This window comes from Magnolia sinica, chromosome 2, assembly GCF_029962835.1.
Source record: "Magnolia sinica isolate HGM2019 chromosome 2, MsV1, whole genome shotgun sequence".
NCBI classification, from domain to species: domain Eukaryota; kingdom Viridiplantae; phylum Streptophyta; class Magnoliopsida; order Magnoliales; family Magnoliaceae; genus Magnolia; species Magnolia sinica.
The window spans coordinates 105,513,678-105,532,630 of NC_080574.1; the positions used below are offsets into that span (position 1 = coordinate 105,513,678).

At 43.6% G+C, this 18,953-nt stretch overlaps 1 protein-coding gene across 1 annotated transcript in view; it reads left to right on the forward strand.

Moving 5' to 3' along the window:
• The window catches only part of LOC131237346 (protein HEAT INTOLERANT 4-like), a 45,634-nt gene that overhangs the window by 3,326 nt on the left and 23,355 nt on the right, over positions 1-18,953 (forward strand). The gene's annotated exons all lie outside the window — the stretch shown is intronic.

Consider the following 18,953-nt stretch of genomic DNA (forward strand, 5'->3'; position numbering starts at 1 on the left):
GCATGGCTCTAAAAGTGAAGATTAGTGAGCGCAACGTAACAATGAAATCTGGGTTCCCTCGCTATATCAAGTTGTTAGGGGGAATTTTTGGGAGATCTGGATCAGACTGGACCGCGCGTCGAAAGTCCGATAGCGATGATCTTAGGCTGTTGCGGTCACCTTGTTGGACTTGGCCATCACCTCGAAAATCAAGTCCAGATGATGTTTTAGGTCGATTTGATTGAGTTCGGAGTGAAGAGTGTGAGAACGGTTGGAAATTTAATAAGCTTTTTATGAAATCGGAGTCGTGTCGCTTGCGGACGATTTTAAGCTATCGACCGTTGGATTTCGACCCAATTTCACCCTCGATCGGGATGGTTGGCCCAGGCATATCCTAGTGCTTGTGGACGATCGAGTTTCCGTGACCGTTGAATTGAGTGTGGTCCGCCACGGTTGATCTACAACCGGGATGAAAACTCAGGCTGACCTAGATCCATGGTCGGTGAGCTTAAGTCCGACCTTTCGTGGTTATAGGCCCACCGGAAGTGCTTCGTTGGATCGAGAAAGGCGTACTTTGGTTATTACCTAAGTATACCTTGACCACGGGGTTATTTCCATCATTTTAAGGCCTATATATAGTCCTTAAACCCTAGCTCTCATTTCCATACGAATTTTCTCTAACCCTAGCTTGGAGAGAGTGGAAAAGAGAGAGTTAGTGAGAGAGATTGGTTGGTGAATCATCTTGATTCTTCCTTGTTCTTCTTCACCTTTGAACCTTTGCTTTGAATCGTTCATCTGACGATTCTGAGTTCTTTGGGGTAAGTTAACCTAACCCTAACCCGTGTTAGAGCTTAGATTAGACTTGGTGTTGTTGTATCTCATTTCTATCCTTATTTTAGGGTATTCTTGCGCCGTTGTCGAAGACAACTCGTCTAAATCAGCTCGGCGGTTCTTTTCTCGCTTAAGGTGCGGACTTTAAGTGTATAGGTTATGGTTTTCAAGGCTTTCAATCCCGAGTTAGTGATTTATTCTTGTTATGGATGAGATTTCACATGTCAAATGTTATGTTTACATTGCTTTCCTGATATGCATGTGCTATATTGAGATTTGTGTATTCTAAGTGTATTTATAAAGTACCGTATACGTATAAAATACGCACTTATGTTTGCCATGATTATTGGTCATGTATGTATGCTAGATGCATGTATGACAACTCCTTGATAAAAGGAATTGTCTAAGTGCATGTATTTCAACATGCGTCATGTATGTTGTTCCATGTTTGCTAAGTGTTTGTAGAAATGCATGAATGACCTAAGTGTAACTGATTACAGTAAATGCTGGCGTTGAGAAGTGATTCTCAATACTTCTATGGATGCGCATGATTTCCCTTATGCATTTACATTCCAAGTTATTTAAATTCAAGCATCTCCTATGCTTACATTTATGTTAAGTTGATATTATTCAGATGTGTATGTAACATGATTTGAGTTATTGTTCCATTATTGTTTTACATTCCATATGAATATCGTAGTAGTGTAAGATGTTTGGGACTATGCCTTAGTCCAAGAAATCGGTAATTGACCCTATATTCGTGGTTGAGATTGCTTTCGCCACGTAGGACGTATTAGACGAACCCGAGCCGTATTAGAGTTGGCGGCAGTGGTTTGGCCACGCGAGTGTTTGCGCACTCTATGTCGTTCAATTCAACGTGCGCTCGTGCTAGTCGAGTTCGTCAACTAACCCGATTGTCAAGTGTATGTTAACCATGTATGGACGCTACTTGCTTGAATCTAGGGTACCGAACTTACCAGTGAAATCCTAATAACCATGGTACCGATCCGCTAAGACTCATGAGCCGGACATGGTGGTATGGGACACCGTGGTCGAGCTGTCGGCCTACTTGGGGTGACGAGCCTCCCCGTAGTGACCGGTGAGCAACTAAACTCGTGAGCCGATTATGGTGGTATGGGACACTATATTCGTGCTGTTGTCGGCCTACATTGATTGGTGACGAGCCCTTTGTAGTGACCTCGAGCATACCCGGATACCGCAAGGAGGTGACGAGCCGATCTGTGGTAGTAAGGGCATGAAAGGCGTGCATTGATTGGTGGCGAGCCCTTTGCTACGACCTCAACTATATGATCGTATGAGATGTCTAGGATTGACGACCCTAGTATGGATCACTTTTTGGATGATGATATGAGGAAGGTATCTTAGCTTCCCAATCCTGATGTATGAATTGGACTAATAACAACTTGGTAATCATATCCATGCACCGCATTTGCATGTGCTTTGTAGATGTGGCGCACTTTGAGGCGATGTCATGCGTAACGTAAGATGAAGACGCCGAGGGTGTACGCGTGAGGGTACGCATCATATTGCATTCATACTGCATTAACAAGAGTACTTAGGATTTATTTAATTGTCTGCTTTATCATTCTTGTTTGATTGAGCTGATAGCATGTTAACCGATTGCCTTATTGTTCCACCGAGTTGATCACTCACTCCCACGTTTCAGGCGGTGTTTCACACCCACCGGACTCTCTTAGGCCACGATGTTGCGAGATGTGGATGCGACGTCGAGGCAGAGCGGGAGCTGGATGACGACCAGTGCCTTCTCTTATATGCAGTTTTGAGACGGGTTCTAGCGAGCCTCGATCCTGTTGCGCGGGATCTATGGGATTACTATTTTGGGAACTGAAATGATGTAACTTGTACTTATAAATTTTGATAAATAACACTTTTACACGATCTGGTTGTATATGTAATTCAGGGACTTACACTTGTACACATATTTTACTATAAGTCTTCCGCTTGCTTTATTCACATATCCCTGAATCATATCTGCGTTTTGGCTTAATCTATCCCATGTTTATGTGCTAATACAGTCAACATACATCATTCATTAATTATGTTGCATAAGTGATGTTTTGGAACTCGGGAGCTGAGTTATGCTCGACCCCCGAATTTCAGGGCGTTACAAGTTGGTATCAGAGCATGATCTGGATTAAACCGGACCTGGGTTATGGTCACACACCGCACGTTGTCACCACTATAGTGTAATTGGGTGCGGGTCTATCATCGCTTTGTGTTTGTGCTCCGTAGTTTCTATCGGCGAAAGTTTCCTGAAAACCTTTGCCGAGATCGAGTCTGTACCCTTACCTGATCACACACAGCGAACCGAAACCTGTTCTAGACCCTCTATTAATGAGTGTAGATGGTCTACCTTCCCATTATTCAGTTTTAAACCTTCCAGAAAGCGCTGTTTGTATCAGATTTCTGGCAGAGTGACCCGATAAGCTTCAAATTACACAAGGGGCCAATCGGGGCATTTTCTGTGGGACCGGGGGAACCACATCATTTGGACCAAGGAGGACCAGGAGGACCTCGCCAAATCGGTGAGGCATCGCCGATATGTCCAGAGACCGGCGATGCCATCGCCGGTTCGGCGAGGGATCGCCGGTCGGCGGGCCGGGCCGACGCGGGCCGATCGTCCATGAGGCTTGTGTGGCCCACCCCTCCACGGTTTTCATTTTAAAACCCTTCCTTTCATCTATTTCCTTCACAAAACCCTCTTCCAAGCTCTCCTTTTCTTCAACAACCTCTCCAAACTCTCTCAAATCTCTCCCAAATCTTCATCTTCCTTCCATTTTCGTGCAAACCCATCACCCCATTCTCAAATCTTCCATTCCATTGCTAATTTCTCCATCTTTCCCTCTCATTTGAGCCCTTTCATTCCCTTTTTGGCTCATAGTGTGTGGAAGCTTCACCATCTTCCTATTTCTCTCTTTCTCTCATTTCTCATGGCCCTCTTTGAGATTGTGACGGCCATCTTTTCCATTTCTTCCCTTCTTTCCTTGATGGGGAAGAAGAGAGCGCCCGTGAATGAAGCCGGGCCGAGCCGCCCAACCCGTGCACGGAGGCCGAGAGGTGTCGCCGCTAGCACGTCCGCCACGCGCGAGTTCCAGACGAAGCGGGACCTCGATCCTCGAGCTCCTGTCAGTAGGACCTTGTTGGCGGAATTGTCGCATGGAGTCTATGAGGGGCGTAGAGTCCTTTTTGAGGCTCATGTTGATCCGCGGCTCTTTGGTGAGTTCTTTTTGTTGGAGCGCCTAGAAGGGGCTGGTTGGGGTCCCTTGTTCGAAGGCGAGTATCGCGCGAATGCTAGCACTGTTCGGGCCTTCTATGCCAACATTCTGGAGCCTTCGCTGGACTGCAGTTCAAGATTTCCTGTGGTAGCGGTCGAGTTGGAATTGTCAATGTTGCTTTGATATCCCGACTCTTGAAGGTGCCACTTGGGGAAGTGCATGCCAGCGAGAAGAATGTGGACAGTGTGCGCGAGAAGGATCGTCGCACCCGATCCTTGTGTGGTCGTCCGAATGGCAGCAGAATAGGAGTCTTTTGGCTTCTCACATGACGGACGACTTCCGTTTGCTTCACCACATCTTTACGTTCAATGTGTATCCCCGGTGGAGCAACCGCAGCGAGTGTACGCGCCTGATGGTAGATTTTCTATATCAGGTGGGGCAGGATGCGAAGTTGTGTGTGCCGACGTACGTCCTGCGTCAGATTATTCTCATCGCTCGTTCGAGTAGACGGACCGAGTCTCTTCCCTTTGGCCGCCTCATTTGCAAGATTGCACATGAGTTTGGCTATAGGCTTGGAGCCGAGAAGCCGGTCCCTGTTCGTCATCTCAACTTGAGGACCCTTAAGGCGATGGAGGTTGGTTCGTCGGCTTGCCTCGAGGGTGAGGCCGGGTCGAGAGTGATGATGAGAGTTATGCTGAAGGCGGTGCGGAGTCTGGGGAAGAAGCAGAGCAAGACGAGGAAGAGATTGAGGCACAGGATTCGAGTGATAGCTCTCCTCCTGTGGTGCCAGAGCAGGGCGCAGAGAAGATTGCCAGAGATTCCCGTCTTACACGGCTTGAAGAAAGGCAAGCTGCTTTACGCCAGGAGATGGTTGATCTTCGAGGCTTGGTTAAGCACAAGAACAAGAAGATGTCCCGGACTTTGAAGTCTATCCTGTGTTGCTTGCAGGATAAGGGTGCTCCGCATCCGTCTCCTGACTCAGACGAGTAGCATCGTCTTGGCCGTCTTTGCTTTGTTTGGTGTTTCTTTCTGTGTGTAGCCGTTGTTGGCTTGTAGTAGGCGTTGTTGTAGTGTGGTAGCGGGTAGTGGTGGTAGTAGTTGGGGGTGTTTGTAGTGTTCGATGGTGTTGTTTTCATGCTGTCCTAGTCGTGATTCATGTATTGCGCTGCACTACTTGTATTGCGGCGATTTTGATTAATGGAATGCATGTTGTTTGTTTTTGGAGTTGTGCTGTTGTGATTGATCATGGAAGTGGATCGATCCGTGTTGATTTGTTAGTCGCACCGCTTTATCACTACGATGTTATTATGGGTATGGATTGGCTCACGAGGATGCGAGTTGAGATTGCTTGTGAAGCGAGATCAGTGATGATCCTTGGACATGAGGGCGAGATTGTTACTTTCCCAGTTCAGGTCAGTTACCCTATTCGTATTGATTTTTATTCTTCTCGGTTGGAGAGTTCGGCCGAGTCGGCGTTGGTTAGTACGCCGGTAGTTCAGGAGTTTGAAGATGTGTTAGAGTCGATTCCTGGATTACCTCCTCAGCGTGAGATTGATTTTGCTATCGATCTTATGCCTGGTGCGGCGCCCATTTCTTTACCCACCTATCGGATGCCTCCGAGTGAAATGGAGGAGTTGAGGAAGCGAGATAGATGGTTTGCTAGAATTGGGTTTTATTCGGCCCGTGTGTCTCCTTGGGGAGCGCTGTTTTGTTTGTGAAGAAGAAGGATGGTTCCTTGCGATTGTGTATTGATTATCGCGAGTTGAATTAAGTACTGTGAAGAATAAGTACCCCTTGCCCGGGATTGATGATCTGTTTGATCGGTTGAAGGGGGCAGTACTTTTCGAAGGTTGATCTGCGATCGGGGTATCATCGATTCTTGCGCGTCGAGGATGGGGGCGTGCGAAGACCGCTTAGGACCGGCCGGTCATTATGAGTTCCTTGTGATGTCGTTCGATGGCGCGCCGGCCGTGTTCATGGATCGATGAACAGGGTGTTTCGGCCGTTTCTGTTTCGATTCGTCATTGTATTTATTGATGACATCTTGATTTATTCGGCGAGCGGCGAGCACGAGGAGCACTTAAGAGCGGTTTTGGGTACTCTTAGGGAGCATCGGCTTTTCGCACAGTTCAAGAAGTGTGATTTCTGGAAAGAGGAAGTCAAGTTCCTGGGACATGTGGTGTCCAGGGAAGGGATAGCTGTCGATCTTGCCAAGGTAGGTAGCAGCCTGGTTCAGTTACTGAGGTGAGGAGTTTTCTTGGCCTTGCAGGATATTATCGACGCTTTATTCGGGACTTCTCGAAGATTGCCAGACCGTTGTCACAGCTGACACGGAAGGATTTGAAGTTTGCTTGGAATGAGAAGGCGGAGTTAGCTTTTCAGGAGCGAAGGACAAGTTGACGTCCGCCCCTGTGCTAGTATTGCCGAGCAAGGGGTTAAGTATATTATTTATACTGACGCCTCTGGCGTTGGTCTGGGTTGTGTCCTTATGCAGAAGGACAGGGTGATTGCTTATGCTTCGCGTCAATTAAGGAAACACGAAGAGAATTACCCTACGCACGACATGGAATTGGCAGCTGTCATCTTCGCATTAAAGCTTTGGAGACATTACCTTTATGGTGAGGAGTTCGAGCTCTTTTGCGACCACAAGAGCCTTAAGTATATTTTCACGCAGCGTGATTTGAATATGAGGCGGCAGATGGATGGAAACATTGAAGGACTTCAAGTTCGATGTTTCTTACCATCCGGGCAAGGCGAACCTTGTGGCAGATGCGTTGAGTCGCAAGAAGGCTATTGAGTTTGCGGCTCCGCTGATGATAGCAGAGTGGGATATGTTGGAGTTCGTGTGCGATTTTGAGTAGAAGCTTACGGTGGTTGAGCCGTATGAGGTTATCGCACAGATTCGTGTACAGCCCGTTATCGACGAGAGGATCGTTGCAGCTCAGGCAGATGATGAGCTTTTGGTGAAGATGAGGTAGCGGGTTGGTACAGATGAGAACTCTGACTGGAGTGTTAGTTCTGATGGGGGCTTACGTTTTCGCGGCCGGTTATGTGTTCCTGACATCCCTGACTTGAGACGTGAGGTTCTCGAGTTAGCCCATAGTTCTAAACTTGCGATGCATCCTGGTAGCACGAAGATGTATCAGGATATGAAGAGATCTTATTGGTGGGACAATATGAAGGTCCAGATTGCTGAATTTGTTTCTCGTTGTCTCATGTGCCAACAGGTCAAGGCAGAGCATCGCCGACCTCCTGGGTTGTTGCAGCTTATGCCCATAGCTGAATGGAAGTGGGATTTCATCTCTATGGATTTTATTTCTGGGTTGCCGAGGACGAGAAAGGGATTTGACTCTATTTGGGTGATCGTCGATCGATTAACGAAGTCGGCGCATTTCTTACCGATCAGAGTCACTTACTCTGCAGACGATTTGGCTAGGTTGTATATCAAGGAGATTGTACGTCTGCATGGAGTTCCCCTTGAGATTGTGTCTGATAGAGACACGCGTTTTACATCTATCTTCTAGACTCGTATCCAGGAAGCAATGGGTGTGAAACTGAAGTTCAGCACCGCGTTTCATCCGCAAACAGATGGGCAGACGGAGCGCGTGAATCAAGTCCTGGAAGATATGTTGCGAGCTTGTGTTTTGGATTTCAAAGACAGTTGGGATGATTGTCTTCGGTGCCGAGTTCGCGTATAATAATAGTTTCCGCGAGTATCGGTATGGCTCCCTTCGAGGCGTTGTATGGTCGCCGTGCGAGCACCACATTGTTGGGCGAAATTGGTGAGCGTAGTTTGCTTGGCCCGAAGTTGTGCAGGTGACTTGAGAGAAGGTTGACATCATTCGACGTCGACTTCTAGCAGGGCAGAGCAGGCAGGTTATGCTGATACTAGGCGTCGACCGCTTGAGTTCGTAGTGGGAGATCATGTTTTTCGAAGGTCTCTCCTATGAAGGGAGTTTTGCGGTTCGGTAAGAAGGAAGCCGACGCCGAGATTTATTGGTCCATTTCAAGTTACGGATCGAGTGGGAGCGGTAGCTTACCGCCTTGCTTTGCCCACACCTCTTGCGGGCGTGCATAACGTATTTCATATCTCTATCTGAAGAAGTACGTTCCTGATCCTTCGCATATTATCGGTTGGGAGCAAGTGCAGTTAAGTGAGGATGCCACTTATGTACTGCAACCGACGCGTATTCTGGATAGAAAGGAGCAGGTACTGCGTAGCAAGGTTATCCCTCTCGTGAAGGTGTTATGGTCGCATCATGGCGTAGAAGAGGCTACTTGGGAATCTGAAGCTGAGGTCAAGAAGACCTACCCTCTGATCCTCGAGGCTTATATGAAGGTATGAATTTCGAGGACGAAATTTTCTTTAAGTGGGGTAGATTGTAACGACCTTGGAAATTTTTGTGCTAATCTTTCCTTAAGTAGTTGTTTTTGGGGTAATTAGCGCTTTACTTGATTGCTTGTGAAATTCGCATCAATCACTTTAAATTGTATCTGCATGGCTCTAAACGTGCAGATTAGTGAGCGCTACGTTACTCGGAAATGGGATCCATCGCTAAATCCGGTTGTTCTGGGGAATTTTTGGAAGATCTGGATCAGACCTGGACGTCGCGTCGAAAGTCCGATAGCAATGATCTTAGGCTGTTGCGGTCACTGTGTTGGGCTTGACCATCACCACAAAAATCAAGTCCATATGATGTTTTAGGTCGATTTGATTGAGTTCGGAGTGAAGAGTGTGAGAACGGTTGGAATTTAATAAGCTTTTATGAAATCCGAGTCGTGTCACCTGCGCGACGATTTTAAGCTATCGACCGTTGGATTCGACCCAATTTCACCCTCGAATCAGGAGGTTGGCCCGGGCATATCCTAGTGCTTGTGGACTTGATAGATTTTGTGACCGTTGAATTGAGTGTGGTCCGCCACGTATGATCTGAAGAGCCGGTCGGTGCGAAAATCGCCTGACCTAGATCCATGGTCGGTGAGCTTAAGTCCGACCTTTCGTGGTTATAGGCCCACCGAAGTGCTTCGTTGGATCGAGAAAGGCGTACTTTGGTTATTACCTAAGTATACCTTGACCATAGGGTTATTTCCATCATTTTAAGGCCTATATATAGTCCTTAAACCCTAGCTCTCATTTCCATACGAATTTTCTCTAACCCTAGCTTGGAGAGAGTGGAAAAGAGAGAGTTAGTGAGAGAGATTGGTTGGTGAATCATCTTGATTCTTCCTTGTTCTTCTTCCCCTTTGAACCTTTGCTTTGAATCGTTCCTCTGAGGATTCTGAGTGCTTTTGGGGTAAGTTAACCTAACCCTAACCTGTGTTCGAGCGTAGATTAGCCTTGGTGTTGTTGTATCTCATTTCTATCGTTATTTTAGGGTATTCTTGCGCCGTGGACGAAGACAACTGTCTAAATCAGTCGGTGTTTCTTTTCTCGCTTAAGGTGCGGACTTTAAGTGTATAGGTTATGGTTTTCAAGGCTTTCAATCCCAATTAGTGATTTATTCTTGTTATGGATGAGATTTCACATGTCAAATGTTATGTTTACATTGCTTTCCTGATATGCATGTGCTATATTGAGATTTGTGTATTCTAAGTGTATTTATAAAGTACCGTATACGTATAAAATACGCACTTATGTTTGCCATGATTATTGGTCATGTATGTATGCTAGATGCATGTATGACAACTCCTTGATAAAAGGAATTGTCTAAGTGCATGTATTTCAACATGCGTCATGTATGTTGTTCCATGTTTGCTAAGTGTTTGTAGAAATGCATGAATGACCTAAGTGTAACTGATTACACTAAATGCAGGCGTTGAGAAGTGATTCTCAATACTTCTATGGATGCGCATGATTTCCCTTATGCATTTACATTCCAAGTTATTTAAATTCAAGCATCTCCTATGCTTACATTTATGTTAAGTTGATATTATTCAGATGTGTATGTAACATGATTTGAGTTATTGTTCCATTACTGTTTTACATTCCATATGAATATCTGTAGTAGTGTAGGATATTTGGGACTATGCCTTAGTCCAGGAAATCGGTAATTGACCCTATATTCGTGGTTGAGATTGCTTTCGCCACGTAGGACGTATTAGACGAACCCGAGCCGTATTAGAGTTGGCGGCAGTGGTTTGGCCACGCGGAGTGTTTGCGCACTCTATGTCGTTCAATTCAACGTGCGCTCGTGCTAGTCGAGTTCGTCAACTAACCCGATTGTCCAGTGTATGTTAACCATGTATGGACGCGCCTGCTTGAAGCTAGGGTACCGAACTTACCAGTGAAATCCTAATAACCATGGTACCGATCCGCTAAGACTCATGAGCCGGACATGGTGGTATGGGACACCGTGGTCGAGCGTCGGCCTACGCCGGGGTGACGAGCCTCCCGTAGTGACCGTGAGCAACTAAACTCGTGAGCCGATTATGGTGGTATGGGACACTATATTCGTCTTTGTCGGCCTACATTGATTGGTGCGAGCCCTTTGTAGTGACCTCGAGCATACCGGATACCGCAAGGAGGTGACGAGCCGATCTGTGGTAGTAAGGGCATGAAAGGCGTGCATTGATTGGTGGCGAGCCCTTTGCTACGACCTCAACTATATGATCGTATGAGATGTCTAGGATTGACGACCCTAGTATGGATCACTGTTTGGATGATGATATGAGGAAGGTATCTTAGCTTCCCAATCGATGTATGAATTGGACTAATAACAACTTGGTAATCATATCCATGCACCGCATTTGCATGTGCTTTGTAGATGTGGCGCACTTTGAGGCGATGTCATGCGTAACGTAAGATGAAGACGGAGGGTGTACGCGTGAGGGCAAGCATCAATGCATCATTGCATTAACAAGAGTACTTAGGATTTATTTAATTGTCCCGCTTTATCATTACTGTTTTTGATAACATGTTAACCCGTGCCTTATTGTTCCACCGAGTTGATCACTCACTCCCACGTTTATGGGGCGGTGTTTCACACCCAGACTCTGTCTTAGGCCCCGATGTTGCAGATGTGGATGCGGCGTCTGAGGCAGAGCGGGAGATGGACGATGATGAGGCTGCTATATGCAGTTTTTTGACGGGTTCTAGCGAGCCTCGGTGTGTTGGCGGGATCTATGGGATTACTATTTTGGGAAAAATGATGTAACTTGTACTTATAAATTTTGATAAATAACACTTTTACACGATCGGTTGTATATGTAATTCGGGGACTTACACTTGTACACATATTTTACTATAAGTCTTCCGCTTGCTTTATTCACATATCCCTGAATCATATCTGCGTTTTGGCTTAATCTATCCCTTTTATGTACTAATACAGTCAACATACATCTCTCATTAATTATGTTGCATAAGTGATGTTTTGGAACTCGGGAGCCGAGTTATGCTCGACCCCCGAATTTCAGGGCGTTCTTGCCGGAACACGCCAGAGTCCGAGAAGGCCCGCAAGAGGAAGTACGTTGATCTCTCGGTTGTGCCCTCCTCGTCATAACACGCCTCTCTCTCTCTCTCTGTGTATCGCCTAATCCACGGAAGCCATAGCTTGAGAAGCCATAGCTGTTGCTGTCTCAACCATTGGAGTTGTGAACAGAGTACTAGTATGTTGCCCTGTTGTTTTTTTTTTTTTTTTTTTTTCCACCATTTGATCTGTATCTATGCTTTGGAATGTATGGATAGGATTTCAAAGGTGTTTTCCTAGTATGTTCTCTCTATATGCACTGTGGACCGTTGTTTCCACTAATGAGATCAAACATTCTCCATTTCCTTTGGTGTTAGAGAATGCATTCATTCAATAACTGCATGTTGTCTAATAGTGTATCCTTCTCTTCTCTGTAACAATAAATCTAAACAAGACATTTCACTAATAATATTATTCATATACTCTCTTCTACTCCTTACATAGGGAGTGCCTTTTTCTTTTCTTTCTTTCTTTCTTAAGTGGTGCTATCATCTTGTTGGTTTTTTCTTTCTTGTCTTTATTCAATGGAGTTATGCCTCTGTGTTGGATTTTTGACCAAGGGTTAAAGTATCGTCTGAAGTATGTATGTATTGCATGAGATGGACATGTTTCATCCATGAATGGCCTGGTTCTGGGGTCACGACCTTGATTTTTAGACTCATGCACTATCAATTTGTTTCTCTTTTCTTTGTTTTTTAATCAATTCTTTGAGAAATTCTAGTTCATGTTTCTCTGACGGATTTTGTAGGATTTCAAATTGTTGTGTGTTCTTCATTGTCCTATGATAGACTAACCATTTATTCTCATCAGTTGTTACTTTATCATATAGCCCTTGGATGTTATACTATCACAAGATCATAACTAGATAGTGGCTTTACTGAAGTATGTACAATATAATTTTCTACCTCTAATCCAGTAATGCTCTATCATACTCATGGGTATTCAAAGGTACCTTGAACTACCTCTGTTTGGACATTTATCATAGAAGTAGCTCATGATCTCAACTTACCTAATGTCTATTTGGGCATTTGTCTAAGGATGGCAAGCACTAAAGAACTTAAAGCTTAGTTCCCAATTTGGCCCAAAGCCTATATTCTGAGAGTAGCTCATGAACTTATATGTATTGGTCAAATGGGGAGCTCTTACTTCTTGAGGAGAACATAAATATGTATTAGTCATGTCCTGGCCATGTTGGAAAACTGGCTGATTACAACGTACAGGACACAACAACATTGCTCAGAGTTGTTGATTGCAACAGATATTCAACCACGGCCATGTTTCATCTAAGAAAGGGGGTCTTTTAGAGGCTACATTTGAATTTTTCTTTTCGTAGCTCAGTTTTTTGGTGAATCTATGTTGAGTGCCTCTATTGGTTTCTTTATTCCTCAGGGAAAGAAAGATTCATGGAGCCCGTATGGACAAGGGCTGAAAGACATGAATTCAAACCTGGATTTAATCTCAAAGTATTTATTCTCAATGATTGGTTTTTGTAATAAGCGTGGATTTTATGTCAATTTTATTCAATATTCTCATGAAAAGCATTTTGTTTCTACAGATCTCTCGATTCTTTCTACAAACACTCTTCAACTTTCATAACCAAGGAGGTGATTCACATTCTTCGTTATTAGTGTAAGTTATTTGTTATGAATGGCTTTACTACTTTGGATGTGGCATGGGCTAGAGATTGTCTATTTATCCATTTTGTTAGAAATCCTTTTTTGTTGGGAGTTAGTTTGGATAGAGTTACAATGGCTAGCCATTGCAAGTTTTAGTTGTGCATGGCACTTTAATAGTTCTAGTCCTTGCATGCTAGAAGTAGATCAGGCCATCAAATCAAGTGGTTCTATGAGGCTCATCTTTCTCCCAAACATGATACATGTTGTAGGGATCTGGACCAATGCATAAGGTGGGCTTCAACATGACGATCACCTGGAAATAAAATCAAGCTAGTCCACTCTTTGAGTAGGCCCCACAACCAAAATCAACGGACAACACTACAACAAAAGGTAGCATTGCCAACGCATTTTTGTCGGTGACCAACATTTACCACCGACGCTATAAGAATCGGGTTTTAAGCAAGGAACTTCTTTTTACCTTTATGGTAAAATGAGTTTCTTTTGTATCTTTATTGGTGTTTTTATTAGTAAGGTTTTATTTTATTTTATTAATTTTTTGGTTGATTTAGGTAAAGGCTTGGATTACCAAAGCTTCAAAGAGTATATCATCAATTTGGAAGGTCTGTGAAAAGAACTTAGGTGAGCCCTTATACCTTTTGGCATTGTTTTAACAACGGTTTGTTTCTGGACTCAAATCATTGTTTTTGGTTAGGTTACAATGCAAGTGATTCTGATTCGGATGAGTTAAAAGGCGATTTGAAATAAAGATCAATAAGATATGTTTTATTTAAATGGAAGAGTCTAGGTGAGTTAAATTTCTTTCAGATCTATCATGGTGTTGAAATTGCTTGACAAATCATGATTACAAATTTTCAAATTTTATATGTTTTAGTTTATGCAAACTCATGGCACAAGGAAGCCATCCCTCGAGTTCTTTGTTCTATCATTTTAATGCAATAATGTCATTTCTTGAGCTCTTTATTCATTTCATTATTTTAAAACAAAAAGAAGGAATGAGGAGAGGAGTTATGTAATATACTCCTCTCAAATCCTTTATTTCTAATGATAATCAGTTACAAGAGAAATTGTATTCAATGCTTGTTACAAGAAATTGTACAGTGCATTTGAGCTAATAACATGACACTCCTTGTGGATGGGCCCCATGGGGTCCATAAAATGTTTTAGTCATGTAAATGGATCCAAGCTAGTAAGAGGGTCATTAGATTTATTTATTTAAGATGTATGGATACAAAACTAAAAAAGCATCACTTTTTTTTTCTTTTTCCATTTCTTCATTAAAACTAATATTCTCAACATTCTTCCCTTTTATGTAAGAGATTTGGTCATCATCACCAAAATACAAGTTTCATAACATGGATGCCTCACACCTAAAAAATCTTCCATTAACAAAAAAAAATCAGTTTGTTTGACTATCAGGTAGGCCACGTGTACCAAAAAAAAGGATGGTGTACACTATAAAAAAATCGGGCATTGTTGGTGCTTGGGGCTAACCTTCTTGGAAAGGTTATATTTATGCATCCTGCTACTCTACATCCTCACATTTACAGCAATGGCCACATCTTTTTAGCAGGGATTTTATAGCTATAAGTGGTCAGCTTCGAACAATAACTTGGCTATGCTTAGGATATTGCTACTTTCAATTCATAAACTCTAGTATGCAATTTGAGTATGGTGTTGTAAAAAACGAAAGTGTAATGTCTCGGAAAAATTTGTACAGAGACCCAAGTACCACCTCAGGCAGAAATCATTAAGGACCAAATCCCTTTAGAAATTAGATGTGGATTAATTAGGTGCTAAACTAGATTATCTGTGAAATTAGCACTAATCACTTTAAATACGATCTGTATGACCCAAAATCTGCAGGATCGCTAACGCTACATTGCCTAAAAACTTAAGATCCATCTCAAAACCCAGTTGCTCTTGGGAGTGCATCGAAACTTCATATCAGACTTAGACCGCGCGTCGAAAGTCCGATTTCCTCAAATCTATATGGTTATGACCGCCTTGCTAGACTTGGCAACCATCTTAGAAATCAAGTCCTAAAGGTATCCAAAAACGCATAACTTGAGGTTGGAGCGAAGTGTGTGAGAAACGCGAATATCTTTAGGAAATGAACTGAAACTTAAATGAATTGAGTCGTTCTCTTGCAGGATGAATCTAAGGAATCAGACCATCAGATTCTGACCCGGTTACACCCTCAGATCAAGGAAAATTTTCAACACATATCAGTGCACTTGTGACCCTGATCGAGTACCGGCAACCGTTGAACTGCAACTAGTCCCCCGCGACCGATCCACTGATTTGATCAGACTGAGATCTTAACCTGACCTAGATCTAATGGCAGGGAGCTTAAGTCCGACTGCATGTAGAAAAGGGGCCTCCAGAATAGCTTCGTTGGACCAAAACGGCCACTCCTTGGCTATAACCTAAGTATACCATGGCCCTCGGGCCATTCTCATCAGTTGTAGGCTTATATAAAGGCCTAAAACCCTCTCTCACCCTTCACATACGAATTTATAACCCTAGGTGAGAGAAGAGAGAAAAGAGAGAGAAAGTGAGAGAGAGAATTGACATTTGTTCCTTGGATTCAATCCCGTCATTCCACGTGCTTAAATACCACTTCTATATCGCTATTCTGGCGATTCTGATTCTGCTCTTAGGTATGAAATCCTAACCCTAACCTATTTTAGGGTTTTAAATAGTGTAAGTTATGAAATAGTTAACCTATTTCATGCTATAGGTGGTCATCGTGCCATAGATAAAGACTTGGCATACAAATTGAGTTCGATACTCGTTTATCGGCGAAAGGTGCGGACTATAAATGTTTAGGTTATGATTTTCAAGGCTTTCAATGTCAGTTAATGATTTATGACTAACTTGAGTGCTATCACATATGCGTAGTTAGGATGTTTCAACATATTACATATATATGTAGGTTAGGCTAGGTTAGGTTATTTCGAATGCATTCTAAGTGTTTGTTAAAATGTTTGAATGAATATGGAATTATGTTTTGTACTTGCTATGATTATTGATTGCTAATACATGATCGTTGTGCGTGTGGAAACTCCCATGTAGGAGAATTTGCTATAACATGTGTTTTAACTGATTTATTACATGTATGTAATATGTGTAGACTAAGTGTTTGATAAAATGCCCGAATGAGAAAATGTTGGTTTTAAATGTATGTAATGAGGGTGTTAAGATAGGATTCTCAATCCCCTTATTTATGGTTACAGTTTCTTTATGTAACCTACCTTACTACTATGTGAATGATGGATGAATTGCCTATGTATTATAACATGTGTAGTATGTGTTATGTTGAAATGCTCAGATAAGATTTATATTCATATTTGGTTGTCACATGCTGGCTTTAGTTGTTACACATGAATGTTAATGTTTGAAGTGTGATTGGGGCTACAATGTTGCCTAGGCAATCGGTAACGGTTTACGATCAGTGGCCGAATTGATTTAGCCACAACAGATACGTTCGACGAATCTGAATCGTACGTCGTTTGACGGTAGTGGTTAGGCCACACGGAATGCTTATGCATTTCATGTTGACTAAGTCAACGTATGCTCGTACTCGTCGAGCTTGTCAAGTAACCCAATTGGCCGGATGTATGTTCACAGTGTATGGATGCTACTGTTTGAATATAAGGTACCAACTTACCAGTGTCAAACCTGTTTAACCTTGGTACATCGATCCGCTAAGACTGATGAGCCAGGTATGGTAGTATGGGACACCGTGGACGTGCTGTTGGCCTACGCTGGGGTGACGAGCCTACCTGTAGTGACCGGTGAGCAACCCAAACTCATGAGCCGAATATGGTGGTGTATGGGACACTGTATTCGAGCTGTCGGACTACGATCAGGTGACGAGCCCGTAGTGACCTAGAGCATACATTAGAAACTATGTTGAGGTGACGAGCCTTTCCATAGTAAACTAGAGTATAAACCAGGCCTACGCTGATGGTGACGAGCCTCTTCGTAGCGACCTGGAAACCATCTATCGTATGTGACTACTAGGATTGAAAACCCTAGATGGATCAACGTTTGGGTTATGATGTAAAGGGAGGTGCCTTAGCTTCCAAATCCTGCTGTATGAATATGTCAAATTAAGAACTTGGCTAACACGACCATAAATCGCATTGCACGGTGCTTTGGCGAGGAAGTGCACAGAGGAAGGGGTGCATGCCACGACTGTAAGAGGAAGATCATAGAGGGAGTGCAGGTGAGGGCATGCATCATTAATACATATCATGTTTGCATTAACCAGAATACTTAGGTATACTTGATTCTATTACTTTATCATTATTGCTTGATTAAATTGATAACATGTTAACCTTTGCCTTATAGCTCCACTAAGTTGATCACTCACTCCCACGATCTGGGACGGTGTTTTAAACACCAACCAGACTCTATCTTAGCTGCAGGTGATGGTGATGCTTATGAGGCAGAGCCGGACTATTACGATGACGAGGAGTTCTCCTATATATAACTCTCTGGCGAGTCCATGTAGACCTGGAGTTGCGCTGACGGGGCTATAGGGTTTTGGATAGAGAACATTACATATTTTGATTTTGTATATTTTGAATTAAACTTACAATTATTTAACCTAGCGACATTCATACTCGGAGGGCTTGCTATTACTTTTGCACAATTTATATACATATCACAGTCTTTCGCTAGCGCACTTTAATTGCCTCTGGAGTATGATATACTGTTTTGGTATAATCCCATTCATGTTTAAGGCACTAATACGGACAACATTTAATCATTATTATCTATGTTACATAAGTGATGCGTTGGAACTCGGGAGTTGAGTCTATGCTCGACCCCCAATTTTTAGGGCATTACAAGTTGGTATCAGAGCACATTTGGATTAAAGTGGACCTGAGTTATGGTCACACGTCACCCACTGATGTACTTTGACTTATGAGGGTGCGATGAACGTAAGAACAATCCTAGGATTTCCAAGTTTCTCCTGTCGATGAAACTGATCATTCATAGATGAAACTGACCATCGTAGTTCACCCTGTAGGCACCTTAACTATGTAAAATGATCCTAATCTCCCTCTAGTCCATCAATTGACAAGTATGGACATCAATTTAGTCAATCCCACATGCAAAACACGCCAAAAGCTTGAATACTCACAAGATGAGGCTCGAACGTGTCTCGAAGGAGTGCGGGGGGCCATATACCAACTTTCGATGGGATCCGAGGTGGGTCTCATGCATATTTGGCATCTCGGGGGGGTGGACACTACCCCCGTGCAGAGCCACCACTGGCCAGACAGACCCCGGGTGGAGATTCCTCCAGATTGGCGGGGCACCGCCCTGCCAGACAGCTCCCGGGTGGAGCATCCGCTCGCCCGGCACGGCCCCCCTAACCGACCAACTGTGGGGCCCTTTCCACATGTGTGGGACCCCTCTCCTCCCTCTAAAAACTCATTTTAGGGTGTTTTTGCAAAATCCCAACCCCCTTCCACTCCATATTCTCTCCTAGACCCCTCAAATCTTTCTTCCTCTCTAACTCATTCCACTAAACCCATCTTCAAGCTTCGAATCTTCTTCCTTCATCATCACTACCTCCCTATTTCTCTTTCCAAGTGATTCAAGCCCCATTACCTCTTTCAATATCCTCTAAAATCTTCTTTCACACCTTCAAGACACCCCTTTTCCTCCATTTTCACACCATCTTCCTTTTCCTTCCCAATTGAGTACACAAACCCATTGGTGTGTCTCAAAACTCCAAACGCCACCAACCCATCCTATTTTCCATG